The sequence below is a fragment of the Arvicanthis niloticus genome, chromosome 22, assembly GCF_011762505.2.
Source record: "Arvicanthis niloticus isolate mArvNil1 chromosome 22, mArvNil1.pat.X, whole genome shotgun sequence".
Lineage (NCBI taxonomy): Eukaryota > Metazoa > Chordata > Mammalia > Rodentia > Muridae > Arvicanthis > Arvicanthis niloticus.
This window is the reverse complement of record NC_133429.1, coordinates 25,165,589-25,183,600: the sequence shown is the minus strand read 5'-3', so window position 1 is coordinate 25,183,600 and position 18,012 is coordinate 25,165,589. Positions and strand designations below refer to the sequence as shown.

At 34.2% G+C, this 18,012-nt stretch overlaps 1 protein-coding gene across 2 annotated transcripts in view; it reads right to left on the bottom strand.

Moving 5' to 3' along the window:
- Positions 1-18,012, bottom strand: part of Mgat4c (MGAT4 family member C) — a 659,905-nt gene that overhangs the window by 215,921 nt on the left and 425,972 nt on the right. The window contains exon 1 of one of the 2 annotated variants that reach the window (XM_076920098.1): positions 604-769. The exons of the other annotated variant lie outside the window; for it this stretch is intronic. The gene's annotated coding sequence lies outside the window, so the exon portion shown is untranslated. Of the gene's footprint in view, positions 1-603; positions 770-18,012 lie in introns of those variants that run through there. 2 annotated transcript variants of the gene reach the window in all.

Below are 18,012 nucleotides of genomic sequence, written 5' to 3'. Positions count from 1 at the left end.
AACTGAAATAAAGTTCATATCAGGCAAAAAAAAAATACCCTACACTGTTCCTTAAAATCATTTTGGTTAAAAGGGAGGTTTCCACAAAAAGTGATGCAAGTTAATTTCCAAAGCTGAACCCGAATGCTTACTTAGTAAATGCTTTTATTTGTTGGCTAAGCACAACTTTAGAAAAACTGTCCCAAAGAACTATCATTTAACAAATAGGAACTTGGTAATCATTTTAAACATATAACACTATTGGTCTGACTACTTCGAATATTTTTTAGCATTATCAAAGTAGGAAGAAATGTAGCAGAATGGCATTCAGACACACAAGTATTTAAAACACAGCAGTCCTGTGATACCACTAACTCTCCTTTTTTCTAAAGAAAAGCTGAAATACCTGCTATCCATTTTGTACTACAGATTAGTTTGCTACGTACATATTAGCAGTTCTTTTCCACCCCTTCTGTTACATCAGTACCTTTCTTTAACGATGCTAAACACTGCTTTGATTAAAAGCTCACCAGATAGTAACCCTGCTCGCTCTTTGCACTCCTCTCTCCGTTAGACATCTCCTCCTCTATTTGGAATGAGAAGGTAAACGGAACAGGCTCTTACCGAGACAGAGAAAACAATTCGTTCAGCTAGATCCAACAGTGCTCTGTGCAGCCTGGCAGCATGAGTGATCCTTGGGCCTCACACAAAAGCAAGATAATTGGCTCTCAATGAAGACATGTAAACATCCATCATAATGGCACTCGGGCTGAAACTGAACGCTGCCTCAGCTGTTCTGTGTACTCCGACTGGAAGATGATGTCACAAACATCAACTGGGTGTACTCTCATTGGCTTCTGTTACCTGGAATCATATCTTAACCCTAAACTGTCAGCTGAAAAGCGAAATGCTTCTCTTTTGCTATTATTTCTGTTGACAAAAAAAGCACGGGAAGTCTAAATAAGTTATTGGAGGATGACATACTGAATACACTGCCCTCCAAGTAGGCTAAGACCTATTGGTATAATTAATTACTTAAGATTTGTGAGGAATTTTATTCCTCTAGTGCATTTATTATTTTTTTTGAAAGCATTACTTTAAAAAGGTGAGTCACTGGAGAAACAGTTAAGAAAATGATCAGAGTAATCACATTAGGAATTTAAGGTTTAAAAGAATCCTTTGCATTGATTTTATAGTGTGGTGCAATTAAATTTAAGAAAGTTAAGAAAAACTATAATGTAGATCACTGAGCAATCAATTTGTCCACAAAAAATCTGAATTTATAAAAAGAGAATTTCTAGTGTATTTTATTCTCTGAATATTTAACAAGAACTTCAAACTTTCTACAGCAAATCTTAAATTCTGTGATATTAAAAGTAATAACTTTACAAAATGATCTTAAATATTAGCTTTTAAAAATGAGTAATTTAAAAGTCACTGGATTTCTAAATGATTCAATTTCAGTAATTGAAAGCTACCTTATAATACAGTACTATTCTTTTTTTTTTTTTTAACACAAACAAGGAATAATTATCTATGTCTTACTATCTTGACAAAAGCCCTGTGTTTCTCTCCCCAGGCACATGTCCAATGGGAGGGGAGGATAATCTTATAACCTGGTTATAGCAGCTTACAGCCAGAAGGACAAAACTACAATCACCTTGAAATATACCCCAGCTTTACTCACCCAAAGGAGCTGTCAGAGAGATCATTGTGAGATGCAAGAATTACCAGAGCTATTCAACAACCAAGCACCTATTAAATCCAGTGCTGCCTTGTCTCAAGGCAAAACCCTTTGAAAGCTGTGCAGCTCAGAAAACACAAAGTATAAGCACTAGGGAGAGAATGAGGAGATTCAGTTCATCCACGCCCACCTTTGTGGGGGTACTATTGATGCCTGGTGTGCACGTGCTTTGCTTCAATTCCTTCAGAATGATGGACACCAGGTAAATATTCCTTGTAACCCATATCCAACAACCCAATATTTTACTGGATCACTTCCATAAGTGTTTGGAAAGTTTCCAATGACTAGAAAGAAATTAATTACAAACCCCTGATAGTTTCTGACTACTAGGACCATAGAACTAACTCATTCTGTGTAGCAGTTTGTTTGTGATACAGGGGTCTGTGGGACTGGCTTCTGGATGGAGTTTTAAATTCATGGCTATAATTTACAGTCTTTTAAGAACTTGAGCCCATTATCATCAATTATAAAGAACGACAATGAGTCAATCACCCATAGAAAAGATGATACAAGGTTCAGCTAAAGCAATGTGTAGACTTGTTATACAAAACCAAGTGTGTTACATGAAATGATTAAAAAATCAATATGATTGCCAGGCAAAAGATCAGATATTCACTTTGGTGACACTAGTGAGAGTTAAAATGAAAAGTGAACTAGGTGCTCTCAAAATAATGAAGAAGAACCATGTTAAACTTTTTGAATTTCAGCTAAAATTGTACCCTGGCAAATTAGCAGGGTTTAAAAGAGTGACTCACTTTAAGGGATTTTATTTTTCTTCAAAATTGTTGCACTCCCCAGGATTTATTTTGGATTTAATCATATGAGTCAAGCCTAAGAAGAAACTAGATACAAAAGAAAAATCTATTTGTCAAAGTGTACTTTGAGCAAATGTGGAAGACACTGTTCATTTACTTCTTGCATAAAATCACAAGGTTGTAGATGGAAGTCTGTATGCCATGCAAAGTGACATAAAATTGAATTACAGATCAGAAAGATGAATTCAGACAATGGGAATGTCAACTGTATTTCTGGTAGACAAATGATAAGGATATGATATTCTTATCACTGGTATGATATGTCATTGAGAACATAATTTATGAGGTATAATATGTTCCTATAATTCATGTTTTATATAAAATATTAATGGAATAAATATTTAATGCCAAAGATAGATACATAGAAAAATTAGATTGTATCCTGTTGCACTTAGAAAGCAGGCTGATATATATATGCCATTCAGTAATATCTATAAGATAACTGTGGAATCCAATAATGAAGTGAACAAAAGTGATAATCTTTCTTACTTTGCTTTGTATTTATTCTAGTGTTTCAGTACAACCTAAAATAGGCTTAAAAATAGATCAAAGTGAAGACTAGAGAATGTGTATGATGCATGCTCCATTGGTATTCTGTATCAATTACCTTAATTCTGTACATGATTCATCTATAAGTGATTATCTAAGTACAGTGTACAGGTTTTGTGTCACAAAAAATGTATAATTATGACTTTTTGACCTTAGGTTCATATATATATAGATAGATAGATAGATAGATAGATATAGATATAGATATAGATATAGATATAGATATAGATATAGATATAGATATAGATATAGATATAGATGTTTAATATTTTTACCAAATGATAGATAAGTCAATTTTTCAAAATAAGTCAAATTTTCAAAAATGTTCATTTCTATGAAAAATAATTTTATATTGTAAACTTTTCTATCAATTGGTAAAATTAGTAGAATATATTTGAATTACTAGGAGAAATCATGGACAGAAGGAAAGCAGAAGAGAAATACTTAAAATCAATGTTAGTCTATAATTAATGAACATTTGGGTCACATTTTCATTTTAACACTTTGGGGAGTAGCATGTTACTTATGGGCATGTGTGTGCTTGCTTGAATGTCTATGTTTTTGTGTGGGGGTCAGTGAATATACTGGGTAGTGCTCACAGATGCCAGAGGAGGGCAATGGTAATGGGTCTCAGTGGAGCTGAAATTATAGGCAACTGATGGATGACACGAGCAATGAGGACCAAACTGGCTCCTTGACAAGGGCAAGTGCTTACTTGCTAAGCCATAATTCCAGCCCATAAAAAAACATGTCTTAGTTTTAAACAATTACATATGTATACTTAGAGAGCATTTAAGGTAAATCTAGGATATAATTAATCATATGTGAAAATCAATCACATGATCTGGAGTAATATGTGTGTAAGAAAATATAAACCGCATGTCATTTCTTGAATACTGAATTCAACAATAACACATACAATAGTAAAACATGTTCTTTCAGTACTTTAAAATTTAATAAAAAAAAAACTTTGCACTTTAAAACATACTTTCTTGACTTCCAGCTGTGACAGTCATTTAGCATTGTTGAGTTTCAATGAACAAAAATTATTTTAAGTTTAAAGCACTTAAAGAAAAAAACACTATAGGAACTAATATGGCTTTTTAATTTTTAGTAAATGTATTATGTATGTATGTTATAATATAAAGAACATGGAGGCTCTAAATTATTTCTTTAAAAAACTGATCTAATTTTGTAGTTCAAGCAAGTATACTTCACTCAGTTTTATGACCATACTTTCATGCTATATATTTCCCAAGAGTTGAAATCACTACAGTATTTAATTGCCTGACAATTATTTCAGTTACATCAATTTTGTGGTTAAACTAATTATTTATATTATCAAAACAAATCAGCACTAGAGGCTAATTAGACTAGAGAAACCATCCTACACTGTTTCTCATCTTACATATTAATAAGGTTTGGGTTAATACTAACTTTGCAAGAGATGAGTATGTCCTTCAGGTAATAATTTACAGACAGAACTTAGGAATTCAAACAGGCTTTAAATTGCTTTAACCAGTCTCACTTTGGACAGTTAGGAATATTAAACTGCAGCATTCTGCATCACACTGAAGCAAAGACAGGCCCATTACCTAGTTATCCACAAGATGGCAGCTCTGGTCATTTGGCCACCAATGCCTTTATTGTGGTCCTGTTTTAGCTAATAACAAAGTGGAAAGCATGTGAATGGCATAAGTATAAATGTTCCCAGGTATGTGGTTTCTCAACTTCAGAATAGTAAAATCTAATTATTTAAATCACCTTAAATCATGTTATTTCAAAACGCTGAAAACTATTTAATTCAATTTCCAATTTTTATTATGAATAATTTCTGAAGCTACTTTCCTTAAAAGTTATTCTTTTTCTTCAGTTCTGTTTCAAAACAAGGAATTCCTTTAAAATGCAAAGTTAGTATTAAAACAAATGAAGAAACCCTGACTGCACCAGTTTTACATCAGAGACAGAGATGTAACAACCACATTTTCCAGCTAGTAAGTTCTAGATATAACTTATTTTCAATAAAACATATATTTATCTCAAAGCAACTGAATTCCCTCATAATGCTAAATAATTTCCACAGCCAGTTTTTTTCTTACATCTACCCCGAATCTCTTCTGTTTAGAATGTCAGTATATTATTGTTATCTCTATTTGGGTGCAGATACATTTTTTGCAAACACTTGGAATTATCACATTTCTTGTCAGATAATGGGTAATAAAAAGATACATATTGTGTTTACCTGCCAGTAAGCTTTATTTTAAGAAAATTGAAAAAAAAAAAAAACCTTTAAAGTAGTGGCAAAAGGTATGGAAATCCTCATATCTGAATGCATAAATCCAGGCAATTTCAATGATTTAGCACATTGTGTTATAGCACATGATGGTATCACACATACCCCATTTTAATGTATATTTTGAGTGTCTTAGGTGATAATGAAAACTAAAATTTCATAGATATGCAGACTTGTTCTTATCATGTTCTTATAGCAGGCATGTCTCCCATGTTTATTTGCTCCTCCTTCACTAAGTGTATTTTATTTGATTTATAATATATATATTTTGTAGAAACATTTACAAATATTATGTTTTATTTTCCATCTCAATTGGTGTTCTGTATATGTGTTATACTATTGAAAATTGATAAAAATCATAGCTTTCTTTATCCATCTGGACAATGTGCAGTGATATCAGTCTCATAAAAATTCAAACTTTATACTCAATAAGAATTTAAGTAAAATTAGTTTATATTCTACAAAAATGGCCCATTTATGGAAATTCAGTGTCCTTAAATTGAAATCCTGTTTCAGACACATGGGTATTCTTATACAAAAGACACTAAAAATAGTAACCTTCATGCTTATTTATCCATCCTAGTCCTGTAAAACAGAATACCCATGAAGATTATTTAAAGCGCTGAGTACAATTCAATTATCAAAGCAGTCTTGATATTATTTTAATAATAAATGAAACAGTGATGTCATCAACATCATCCCCTTTAACACCATTAACTCCATGGGTGATTATTTTGTGCTTGGAACAATTCTGACTGTTCTAAGAATTTACATTGTCTGATTTATTGGTATAATTTTTCAACATCTTTACATGATAGGGTATGATTTTTAAAACAACTCTTATTATATATGGTATTTTGTATGTCAAATGCAGTTCTATACCTACAATATAGATTATTTCTCTGTAAATGAGAATATATATATATATATATATATATATATATATATATATATATATATATATATAGCCTGTGTGTGTGTGCAGCATGCACATTGTGTTTAACAATTGTTGTATTTTTGTGTCATTGTACCTTATCAGAACAGTTAGTTGTATTTCAGCTGTAAAATCTCACTTTATTTCAGCCATTTTCTTAATTCTTCCCTGTCTTCAGCAGAACAAAACTGGAATAATTCAGTTAAAGTTTGTCTTGCCCTCCTTTATTACATAATTCTTTGCATTTATGAACTTATTGCTTCTTTGCAATTAGCTGATGATTCATCACACACTGTTGACGACTTCACCTGCAGCTATTCAGAAACAGTGTAAAGCTGTGATTTCAAGATCCAAAAGACAAAATGTTTGGCTGGTTCTTTGGTTATTTTTAAGTAGATAAGTAACAATTATCCCTTTGGGATGTTGTAGTGAGAGACTTGAACTTATGCCTTTAGATAAGATCTTGATTGACTTTTGTCTAGAAGCTTATTATCCATGGTAATCCATAAATTCATCAAAGGCATGTGATCACTCTGATAAATATAGATCTCAATGGTTTCTTGATGAAATAGAAGGTGGTTTTAGTAAACCATCTGCAATAGAACAGGTATATAAACTGTCATCTCTGTAGGACAATATTGGTGAGGTGTATTTGGAAAATGTACTTAGCACTTTTGAGGTCAAATATGAACAAATAAAAATATCACTAGTCAGCAATGTGGACATACAGGAGACAATCTGAAATTGTATTTTCCTTGCACACTGTGCCTAACAGAGGATCAAAACCTCTTATCGTCACAAGAGCAAAAGTCCCACCTCTCAACCAAAAGGAAATAAAACAAGTTCAATTCTAGAAACAGACACAGGATTTTCAACAGCTCTCATTGGAATATAATGGATGAAGTGAAAATGTGTAAATTATAGGCCCCCCATCAGGTGCTTAAATGTGGCAGGTATAGTTGCCCAGAACACACATATTAGCAATTTATAGAATTACATACAATACTCTTGAGAGTTGGAGGGAATATTATGTGGAGCTCTATGGGAATAAGTTAGGTTGGTAAGTTTGTGCCCTTGAAGATATTATTGGTGTCAACACCTCTGATTTTTTTATGTCTTTCACACTGTGATTTTCCTCTAGTAAGCAGTGTTCTATATACCCATATATATTCATTCACTCATGATCACATATACAAATGCACACACACACACACACACACACACACACACCACAAATACAATTACAAAGTTAGGATCGACTGCTACATACTTAAAGCAAAAGCTTGAGAAGCCTTTTTTAAAAGTTTGCACTGTAACCCAGCACCACAAAATCCCAGAGCCACTCTATAATAGAAAATGCACGGAGTCCAATCTCAAATGCCTTCATAATTTTAACAGTTCTCATAATAATCAAAAGTTTAAAAAAAACCTATAGTCTCTACTGAGAACAAATGCAAACGGTTAGATAAAAATTCCCTATAAAATTAAAAAGGAGAATAATGTCTACTCCGAATGTAAAATGCAGCAATATTCTCAGTCTAAATAAAGACAAAAGGTGATAACAGGAACATCTCAGAGGAAGCAAAATCAAAACCAATCAGCAGAAACATGAAATGCTTTGGCTACAAGTCTGACATTCAGGCACATGGCGGAAGCCCTGATCTTTGCTCCTGTGAGCTTCAGTAGATTAAGCTCTTGAAAAATCCATCCACAGTTCACGTGGCATCTCTTCATGTGTAGCCCCTTTCAATACAGCAGGCAAACATTGTTTGCATCTCCAGTATCCTGGGGCCTCCATTGTAACCTTGTGTTAGAACCTTTTTGACTCACTTCTGACAAAAGCTACTTGAGGGAAGAAGTGCTCATTTCAGTTTGGGGAGATACAGTTCATCATGGCTGGGACAGCAGGACAGCATAATAAGGGACCTGGTCATGTTTTGCCTCTGGTTTGGAGCCAAGAATGGTAAGTACTTGTCTTCACCTTACTTTCTTATTTTTATACTTCCCAAGCTCCCATCCCATTGATGATGCTACACAAAAATCAGACTGGTTCTTACCTTTTTAAAAATCTTTCTAGAATCACGTTCATAGATAGGGCAAGCATGTTCCCACTTACCCATATTCTTCCTTTGAACCATTTCCATAGGACCAACAGCCATATGGTTAGATTAATCAAAACAATAAAACCACTCTCTTCATATACACTTTGCTGTGACAGTTTACAGAACCTGCTTACAGGAAGGGGTGGTTATTTACTTTGGTTCATGGTTTCATACGAGGAAGTCGTCTACACTGGGAAAGGCATGGTGAAGGAATCCCTCATTCCATCATAGTGTGAATGTCATGTCTGTCGCATGGCTGAGTGCCCATAGTAGCAAGCAGAGAAAGCAAATGAAAGTAATAGCCTGATCCCCTCCTGCTCAAGGGTTGAAAATCCTCAATTCACTGCCGCTACTGGAGAGAGCAATACCTGAAGCTGTGGGCAACATCTCTGATTCAACCAGTCATAGTATGTTCCATTTATGAATCAGGTGTGTGGCCCTTAAATCTCTATGATGGTGAGAGAGGCAGGGCCTTAAATTCAGTCTTTGTTCAGACTGTTCTAGGCTACTGACATCCTTCTTTTTATTCTCAATTATTCACTCCTCAACAATGCTGACAAACAGAACTTCTTCCTATTTTAAATTCTGACATTCAACCTCTCTTCATCTTTTGTTAGGTTGTTCAAGCACAGGTTAAACAAAAACTCAAAGAAGCAGATATAAAAACACTGTCATATTTCTCAATAAAAATAAAAGAATGTAAAACTAAAAATCCTCACAAAAGTAGTTCTTAGGAACCCACATGAAGCAGAGTTAGGTGATGCCTGAAACCAAAAGAGTGAAAGTTCTAGTTCTAAGATGACTTTTTTTATACTGAAAGGACCCATGGTTTTTCCAGAATAAGCAAAACAATTCGTGTCCAATGAAACTTGATATGATCAGGACCTTTCATTTCTGGTACACACACACACACACACACACACACTCCATACATACACACTTAAATAAATATAATACTAGGCATTAAAATCATTGCTCCATGACCAATACACACAAGGAAAATCTTCTAGCCAGTTATACCTAACAAATTTCTCATGAAATCTATTATCAGTAATAATGCAATAATGCATAGACATCAACGATAATGTGAATAATTACTTTCAAAATCTGACTGAAATTCAGGAAAGAGACCATTCATTAACTCAACAAAAACTTTAACGAAGGAAGTGAAGGAAGAGTAGATACATTCTAAGATAGCTGTAATAAAGAAATGCATACCCTTCTACATAATACTTTATGCTTGAAATAATTCATTAGACATCTTCAAACACAGATGAATCAATAGATTTGTAATATGATGCAGAGATTTACATAACTTATTTGAGGTTAAAGTTTACTACTTCATACCCTGAAAACAATATGAATTACTTGATATTATTTTATATAATCAATTCTACTTTTATAACTAATTTTTCTAAGTGGGATTTAAGCATTAACGAATGAGATCTAGGAAGTTTAGTAAGGACATAACATTTTTTATGACATCATAAGCTAGCATTCTGGTGCTAGCCCATATTAAACAAATAGAATGAGAATAAGATAAATCTTATTTTTTGGAAGAACTTAATAGAGCCAAAAATAACCTAGTTTGTCTTTCCCTACCTCCCTCCCTCCTTCCCTCCCTCCCTCCCTCCTTCCCTCCTCCCTTTCTTCTTTCCTGCCTTCCTTCCTTTCTTCTTTTCTTCCTTTCTCCCTTCCATCTTTCCTCTTTCCTTCCTTTATTTCGTCATTTTAAAAAATTCTTTCACCAGCAATGTTGTTAAAATAACACTTTCATTAGGAAAAATTTTTGTAAGACAAAGCTACATATCTCTAAAGCAGAATCTTTATTATTCATTGGCATCATTGTGCTCTAGACATGCATAATTAAAGGTTAATATGCTTCAGATACTGGGCTACATTAAAGTTAAATTTCTTCTTTTAGAAAATTAGAAATTCTAGATGCTGCCATAGATATAGGTAAACCAAACGTCATACACCTTTGTCTCCATGTCCTGTCCCCAATTCAGTTTTTTATTATTCTGGAAAAAGTACATGAGAAATTAACTTAAATGTTGCAAATTCATGGATTGATCAAATCCAGGCAGGGGTTGTGTGTTGCGTGGCAGAGCATCTCACAGCACCTCTTCTGTAAAGCAAAATGTGGGCCTGGGTAATGGGCTTCTTCCTCTTTTACCTTACTTAGTCTCCTGTGTGATGTTGCCTGTATTCAGAGTGGATCTCCTACCCACCACCCTTTTGGCTTTCGGTAGAAACACCTTCACAGACAGAAGCAAAGGGACATTTTACTGGTCTTTACAATCTAATCAAGTTGCCAATCAACTCTGACACAGAATTATTCCTGTATACACGAACTGCTTCCAAACAGTAGCCTAGCATGACTGCCCTCTTAGAGGTCCGGCCAACAAGCAGCTGAACAAGACAGATGCAGATATTTACACACAACCAATGGTCAGAAGCTTGTGACTCCTATGGTTAAATTAGGGCAAAGCTGGAAGAAGCTGAGGAGGAGGGCAATACTATATGAAGACCAGCAATCTCAACTACCCTAGACCCCTGAGATCTCTCAGACACTGAGCCACCAATCAGGCAGCATACTCTAGCTGATATGAGGCTCTGACACTTAATACAGAAGAAGATTGCCTGGCCAGGCCTTAGGGAGAGAAGATGCACCTAACCCTCAAGAGACGTGAGGCCCCAGGGAATTCTGAGGCATGGCAGGGTGGGGCGGTGGGGGTGCCCTCTTGGAAACAAGGGCAGGGGACTAGGAATGGGATGAGAAGCTTTCAGAGGGTGAATCAGGAAGGGGATAATGACTGGAGTGCAAAAAATTTTTAAATATAATTTTAAAAAAGTAATCAGAGTTTCGTCTAATGACATTCTTAGGGTTTATAATTGGTGCTACACTTAACACTAAGAAAAGAAGCAAACTAATCACCTACAAGAAAAAGAATTGCTAGCACCCTCTACGGATGAATCTCAATTGGAATTAGGTTCCCATGGTTTATTAGCTGTATTTAAAAGAGAATTAAGCTATATAAGTTGTTTAATTATTTATACTTGCTACTTTCTTTAATAGGGAATGAATTTTTACCTATATTTTTGAGTAATCTTTAAAATAAGCAAAAATCGTACAGCTTTCTTTTTCATCATTGAAGAAAACTTGATGAGTCAATGGTACTTTAAGTCACTTAGTTTTCAACAGAGCCAGGATGAACAATGATTTCATATATATATGAAATCATTATATATATATATATATATATATATATATATATATATATATGAATCATTATATATATAAATCATTATATATATATGAATATATATATACATATATGCATATATGTATATATATGTGTGTGTATGTGTGTGTATGTATATATATGTGTGCATGTGTATATATACACATATATATGTGTGTGTATGTGTGTATATGTATATATAAACACATATATATATGTGTGTGTATTTGTGTGTATACTGAGACATATAATGAATAAATTTCTAGTACTTTCTTGTGTAGAATATTATATCATTAAAATGTATAAATCATTCAAAGAATTGATAAATATCAGTTACTTAACATAAAAATAAATGTTACTATTTTTATTTCTATTTAAGTGATAAACATTGATGACCTTATATAATCAGACATTGTTGATATAAGCATAAGCAGGACTCATCCTTTGTCTTCCAGGGACTCTCAGTCAAGGAGAAAATTGTAACATTCAACAAAATGTGAAGCAATTTTGTTATCAGTGAGTTAAAACAAGCATAAGTTTTCCTATAAGGCTGAAGTGTCAAATATTTCTCTTTCCTGCTTGAGTTAATAAAATTTCAGCAAGCTATTAGAAACAATTTCCTGAGAAAAGCAACTTTTAAGATGTATAATAACACCATGACTGATTCAGACCAATATTTTGTAGCCTGTGTGTCTATGGTACTCTATTGATTTTCAATATGCACAACCAGGACCAAGAGGCATATCAAGACACTTGAGTACCTTGTGAATCATCTTGGATTGATTAAACGTAATAGAGTTCATGATTAATTGAGAGCATGCCAGAAGTGTGTTGTACTTTAGGGTTTTGTTCTGTGTGGAAGAACATTAGAATCTCAGTGAATGGGATTTGTCATATAAATGAAGCAATTCCTTATCACACAACTTCCACTTCCTTCAGGATTTGTGTAGAATCTTTTAGGCATCTGTACTCTTAAAGCTGAGAAGGGAATTCTCCTATATCATTTGTTCTGACCCCAGTCTCTCTGGTTCAACCTTGAATTAGCCTCCAGACCTTACTTTCTCTCTCTTCTCCATCACAGATGACATATTAGTGTCTTTTCCTTCCCTAAATCTTTTGGCTATCGTGTTCAATAACATACTCCGAAAGTGTTCTGTACCTCGATTATGTTAAAGCATTGTTCTTTTCGGATTCCTGTTTAATATTTTTATATCTTCAAACATTTCAAATGCTTTTCTATTATGATCATGTTGCGTTTTAAAACCTCAGGTTTGGAGCTAGAGCAATGGCTCAGCAGTTAAAAGTACTGGCTGCTTTTCCAAAAGTGCTGAGTTCAATTCCCAACAACCACCTGGTGACTCACAACCATCTTTAATGGAAGCTAATGATCTTCTCCGTTGTGTATGAAGATTGTGACAGTTTACTCACATACATAAAATAAATCAAAACAAAAAGAAACATACAAAAAACCCAAACAAACAAATAGAACACAAAAGGTTCTTTGCGTATGTATTTTTCTGCTGATATATCCTCTGACTAATTTCTAGAATCCTCTTTATAAAGTTGTCAATTTCCATTCATAACTGACCATCTTTTTCACATAAAACTCATTTTTAATTCTTTAATTAAATGCACTGCTTTTTGACTGTTGGTTATATAAGGGGATCATTCTGTCTTCTTTGGATCACAAAGTGAAGCTTTTAGATGTTGTAGATGACTATAATGACTTGAAAACTTTGCAAACTACATATAATATGTATATTTGCTTGAAATTTTCAGCATGGTCCACATACTTTGAAGACTTACTAGCCTCCAGACCTTACTTTTCCTCTCTTCTTCATTACAGATGACATATTAGTTATAATTAGAGGTTCATTTATTTTGATTAATTTATCTTGATGCAATATATAGCATCTATCACTGATAGTAAACACCATTTTAAAATTTCAAACATCAAGTGGAGGGATGGGGTTGCCATCCCACAGTCAAAACCCTGACCCAGAACTGTTTCACACAATTTACAATAATCAATTGGGAAAACAGTATCTACCTAGTGTCAGAATTAGAAAAACATATATTAATGTTTTATGCTATATTTTGATAGAATCTTTTACTTCTTTAAATATTTAAATTTCTATACATTTAATTTTCATGTAGACTTATTCTTAAAAATTATCCTTAGTATACTTAACGTTGCTTGTGAATAATGGAATATATTTTATGGCTTTGTCTTACAATTTTGATAAAGAATTGCTTTTTAAGCTGTGATATATAGGAAATGCTTTTGTTTGTGTTTCATTGAAACCTGAGGTTTTGAAGTAATACAATAGTTTGACATATAGCAAATATAACTTATATGGGTATAGATGTATTTCAGGAAAAAATACAACTTTAAATTTTCTGAGAACTTTTGTGTTTAGAAGATAATTACTAGGTCTTCTTCATTCAGGTCTGATCTGTTAAATAAATACTCCTTTATATAGTTTAGATCTCTATACCTGAATGAAGGGCACATGAATGAACTTTAAAATAAAATAGAAAGCAATAAATACATCTGAAAACTCATCCAGTTTGGTTGATCTACAATGAGAAAGTATTATAAGATGCAGAACAAAGATAAATATATTTTTAAGGTAAAAAATAGATATTTTTAGGATTGAAAAGTAAATTGCTCTGGTCTGAGAATTTCTGTGATACACTCATATCTTTTGTTGCTGCAAGTTTTTCTCATGTAAGGCAGACTTTGCTGGATATCTGTACTGAACAATCTATGTAATTTCTAAATAATTCTAATGTAAATGTTTTCCTGAATGTTTTATTATTAATCATTCCATTTGTTTACATCTCAAATGATATCCCACTTCGGGGTTACCCCTCTACAAAACCCCTATTCTACATCCACCTTCTTTCCTCTCCCCTTTGCCTCCATGAGGGTGTTAGGCCCCCTACCCACCTGAAAATTTAAGAGACATACTTAGAGTTAGTACTCTTTATGGTGGCTTTAGCATGCCTTGAATGACAAACTCTCATCCTCAGGTGGTAATGGTGAGGCTGACACTGAAGTATCAAGACGTCTCATTAAGAAAGATGAGCAGGAAGTTGGCTGATTATTTGCCATTGATTTTATATTATTCCAGTCATGAAGAAAATGCTTCCATTGGTATTTCAATGAAATTTCCCAGTTGTTGGTGTTTTTTTTTTTTTTTTTTTTTTTGGTTTGGTTTTTTTTTGTTTTTTTTTTTTTTTTTTTTGTTTGTTTTTGGTTTTTGTTGTTGTTGTTTTGTTGTTGTTGTTGTTGTTGTTGTTGTTGTTGTTGTTGTTTTTCAAGACAGGGTTTCTCTGTGTAGTCCTGGCTATCCTGGAACTCACTCTGTAGACCAGGTTGGCCTCGAACTCAGAGGTCCGCCTGCCTCTTCCTCCCAAGTTCTGGAATTAAAGGCGTGAGCCACACCGCCCAGCAGTTGTTGGTGTTTTTAAAATTACTGATTTCATTTTAACTTTCTGGCATGATGCTTTAAAATTTACAATTTAAATTTTAAGACTTTTTTTTCCCTACCAAAAGATCTGAAGTTCTCATAGCTAAAACACCTGTATTTTCAAGTGAAACCTGGAAAATCTGGCTCAGAAATGGTGTAAAATGATGGCAAAGGAAAATTCTTGTTAGTGAGATAGCTGGATTCAAATTCTGTTATTGGTATTTAACAACCACATGACCTTGGGTAAGTCACTAGAACTCCTCATTATATATGATAATAATATTAGTGTAACTTCCCTGGTAGTCTGTAAGAATTAAATTAATAGTAGCACATCTAAAACAGTGGAATGTATGAATATTTGCATAAATATTTGTTAAATGTATATATTTAGTAACACGATTATTGCTTCACAGATATATGCATAGATGAACTGTGGGGTAATCATTATGATAGTAATGGAAACTACATATATGTATAAGACACATGTTAAAGTGAGTGTTGTATACTATATGTAATGTGGAAAATACTATATCCAAATATAATCCTCAGACTCAGAAGGTCAGACTTATCATGAAATCAGATCATATATTGTAGCCCATCAAACATATATGAATGAGGAGAGATAAGTTGCAACCCTCCCCAAACACAAAATTGTTCTAAAATCATAGATAATTTAATGCAACAAAATATATGGGTACCTTTAAAACTTAAAGAAATACACTCCAATGATTATTTTCCTATAAGGATAGTGTAGACTTTTGAACGTTAAACTGTAGTTATCATTTGCATGGTAGCATTTGTAGATTTCCATTTATATAACTGATGTAACTGATATGCAAGAGATTGAACAGAGTTGAACCACTATAACATGAAGAAACGTGGAGTCTTCCAAATGTTGGTCCTAGGCTACTAAGAGCTGTTACCAGGTGATAAGGCAAAGGTAGGCATAGTAGACCCTAAGCAAGAATTCCTTGGAAGATTTCAAAACTGATATTGTTTCAATGAGTTGATAAGTCTTTTCAAGAAAAATAAAGTTAAGTTATACTTAGAGGTTCATTTATTTTGATTAATTTATCTTGATGCAATTTATAGCATCTATCATTGAGAGTCGACACCATTTTAAAACTTCAAACATCAAGTGGAGGGATGGGGTTGCTATCCCACAGTCAAAAACTCTTAGCTAGAATTGTTTCTGTTGAAAAGAGCTACAGGGACAAACATGGAGAAGAGCCTGAAAGAAAGGAGGTCCAGTGATTGGTCCAAATTTGGATCCAGCTCATGGGAAATCTCCAAGACCTGACACTATTACTGATGTTATGTGCTCATAGACAGGAGTCTAAATAGTCCAGAGGCTCAACAAGTAGCTAAAAGAATCAGATACAGATACTTACACCCAATAATGGACAGAAGCCAAAAATCCTTGTGTTTGAATTAAGCAAATTCTGGAAGAGGCTGAGGAGAAGGGTGACCCCATAGGAAGACCAGCAGTCTCAAATACCCTGGACATCCGAGATCTCTCAGACACTGAGCCACTAACCAGGCTGCATACATCAGCTGATATAAGGTCCTGACACATATACAGCAGAGGACTGCCTGGTCTTACCTCAGCGAGGGAAGACATATCTAACCCTGGAGAGTCTTGTTGCCCCAGAGAGTAGGAAGGTCTGGGTTGTGGGAGAGGGGGGTAGGAACATCCTCTTGGATACAGGAAGGAGGAGGTATGGGATAAGGAACAGACAGAGGGCAGACCAGAAGGAAGATAAGAATTGGACTGTAACAATATATATAAAAGAATAATAAAAATAAATAAATAAAATTTAAACATTAATTCAGAATTGATATACCATAGTGATTTGAATATGATTGGCAGATGGGAAATGGGACTATTAGGAGGTGTGGCTTTGTTGGAACAGTTGAGGTCTTATTGGAAGGAGTGTATCACTGTACAGGCAGGCTTTGGAGGGCTCCTATGTGATTCTCTGCCTAGTGCTGAAGAGAGACCCCATCCTGGCTGCCTGCAAGAGACAGTCTTCTCCTCCTGGCTGCCTTTGGATAAAGATGAAGAACTCTTGGATCTTCCAGCACCAAGTCTGCCTGTGTGGTGTCATGCTTCCTACTATGATGATGATGGACTGAATATGAAAACGTAAGCCAGCACGAATTGTTGTTGTTTATAAGAACTGCCTTGATCAGGGTGCCCTTTCACGGCAATGGAAACTCTAAGATACACCTTCAATTATTTTGATGAAGTTAATGGTAGTGTATAGTTAAATGGCTGAAAATATTTGGAGTCATTCACACCAAAATTCATCTTCCCAGTTCGTCAAATTAATCATTGTATGGAACCACATGGTCCCAATCAATACTAAATCTTTTGTCCTTTTAACCTAGTTTCTGGTATAGACTGAACCCAACTCCCAAAGACTTTTTGAGTATCAAAGAGAGAACAAATGTAGGTTAGCTATCACTGAAAAAGCTAGATAATCTCCAAAGATGTTTATATGTTGGCCTATGGACAACGCTGTTTTATTTGACAAAAGAAAAACCTTGATAATTGGTTAACAAAGAATCTTGAGGTGAAAATATTACTCTAATTATCTGCCTCACACAGTGCAGACACAAGGACAGTAGTGGAAGAGATGAAAGATGATCAGACATGAAGCAGTTGTGAAGATGAAGGCAAAGACTGGAGAGCGGTGGGGACATAAATAATCCAGGAAATCACCAAGGGAGCAAATGGACTCTGCCCTGTGCTCATTCATTGCAGGATGCTATTCTTCAGATAAACAAGTCATCCTGCTAAATGTTTCTGATTTTCTATGAAGATAAATGATAAAGGTAAGCGGCTTAATTTTGATTCATAGTTTTGTAGGTT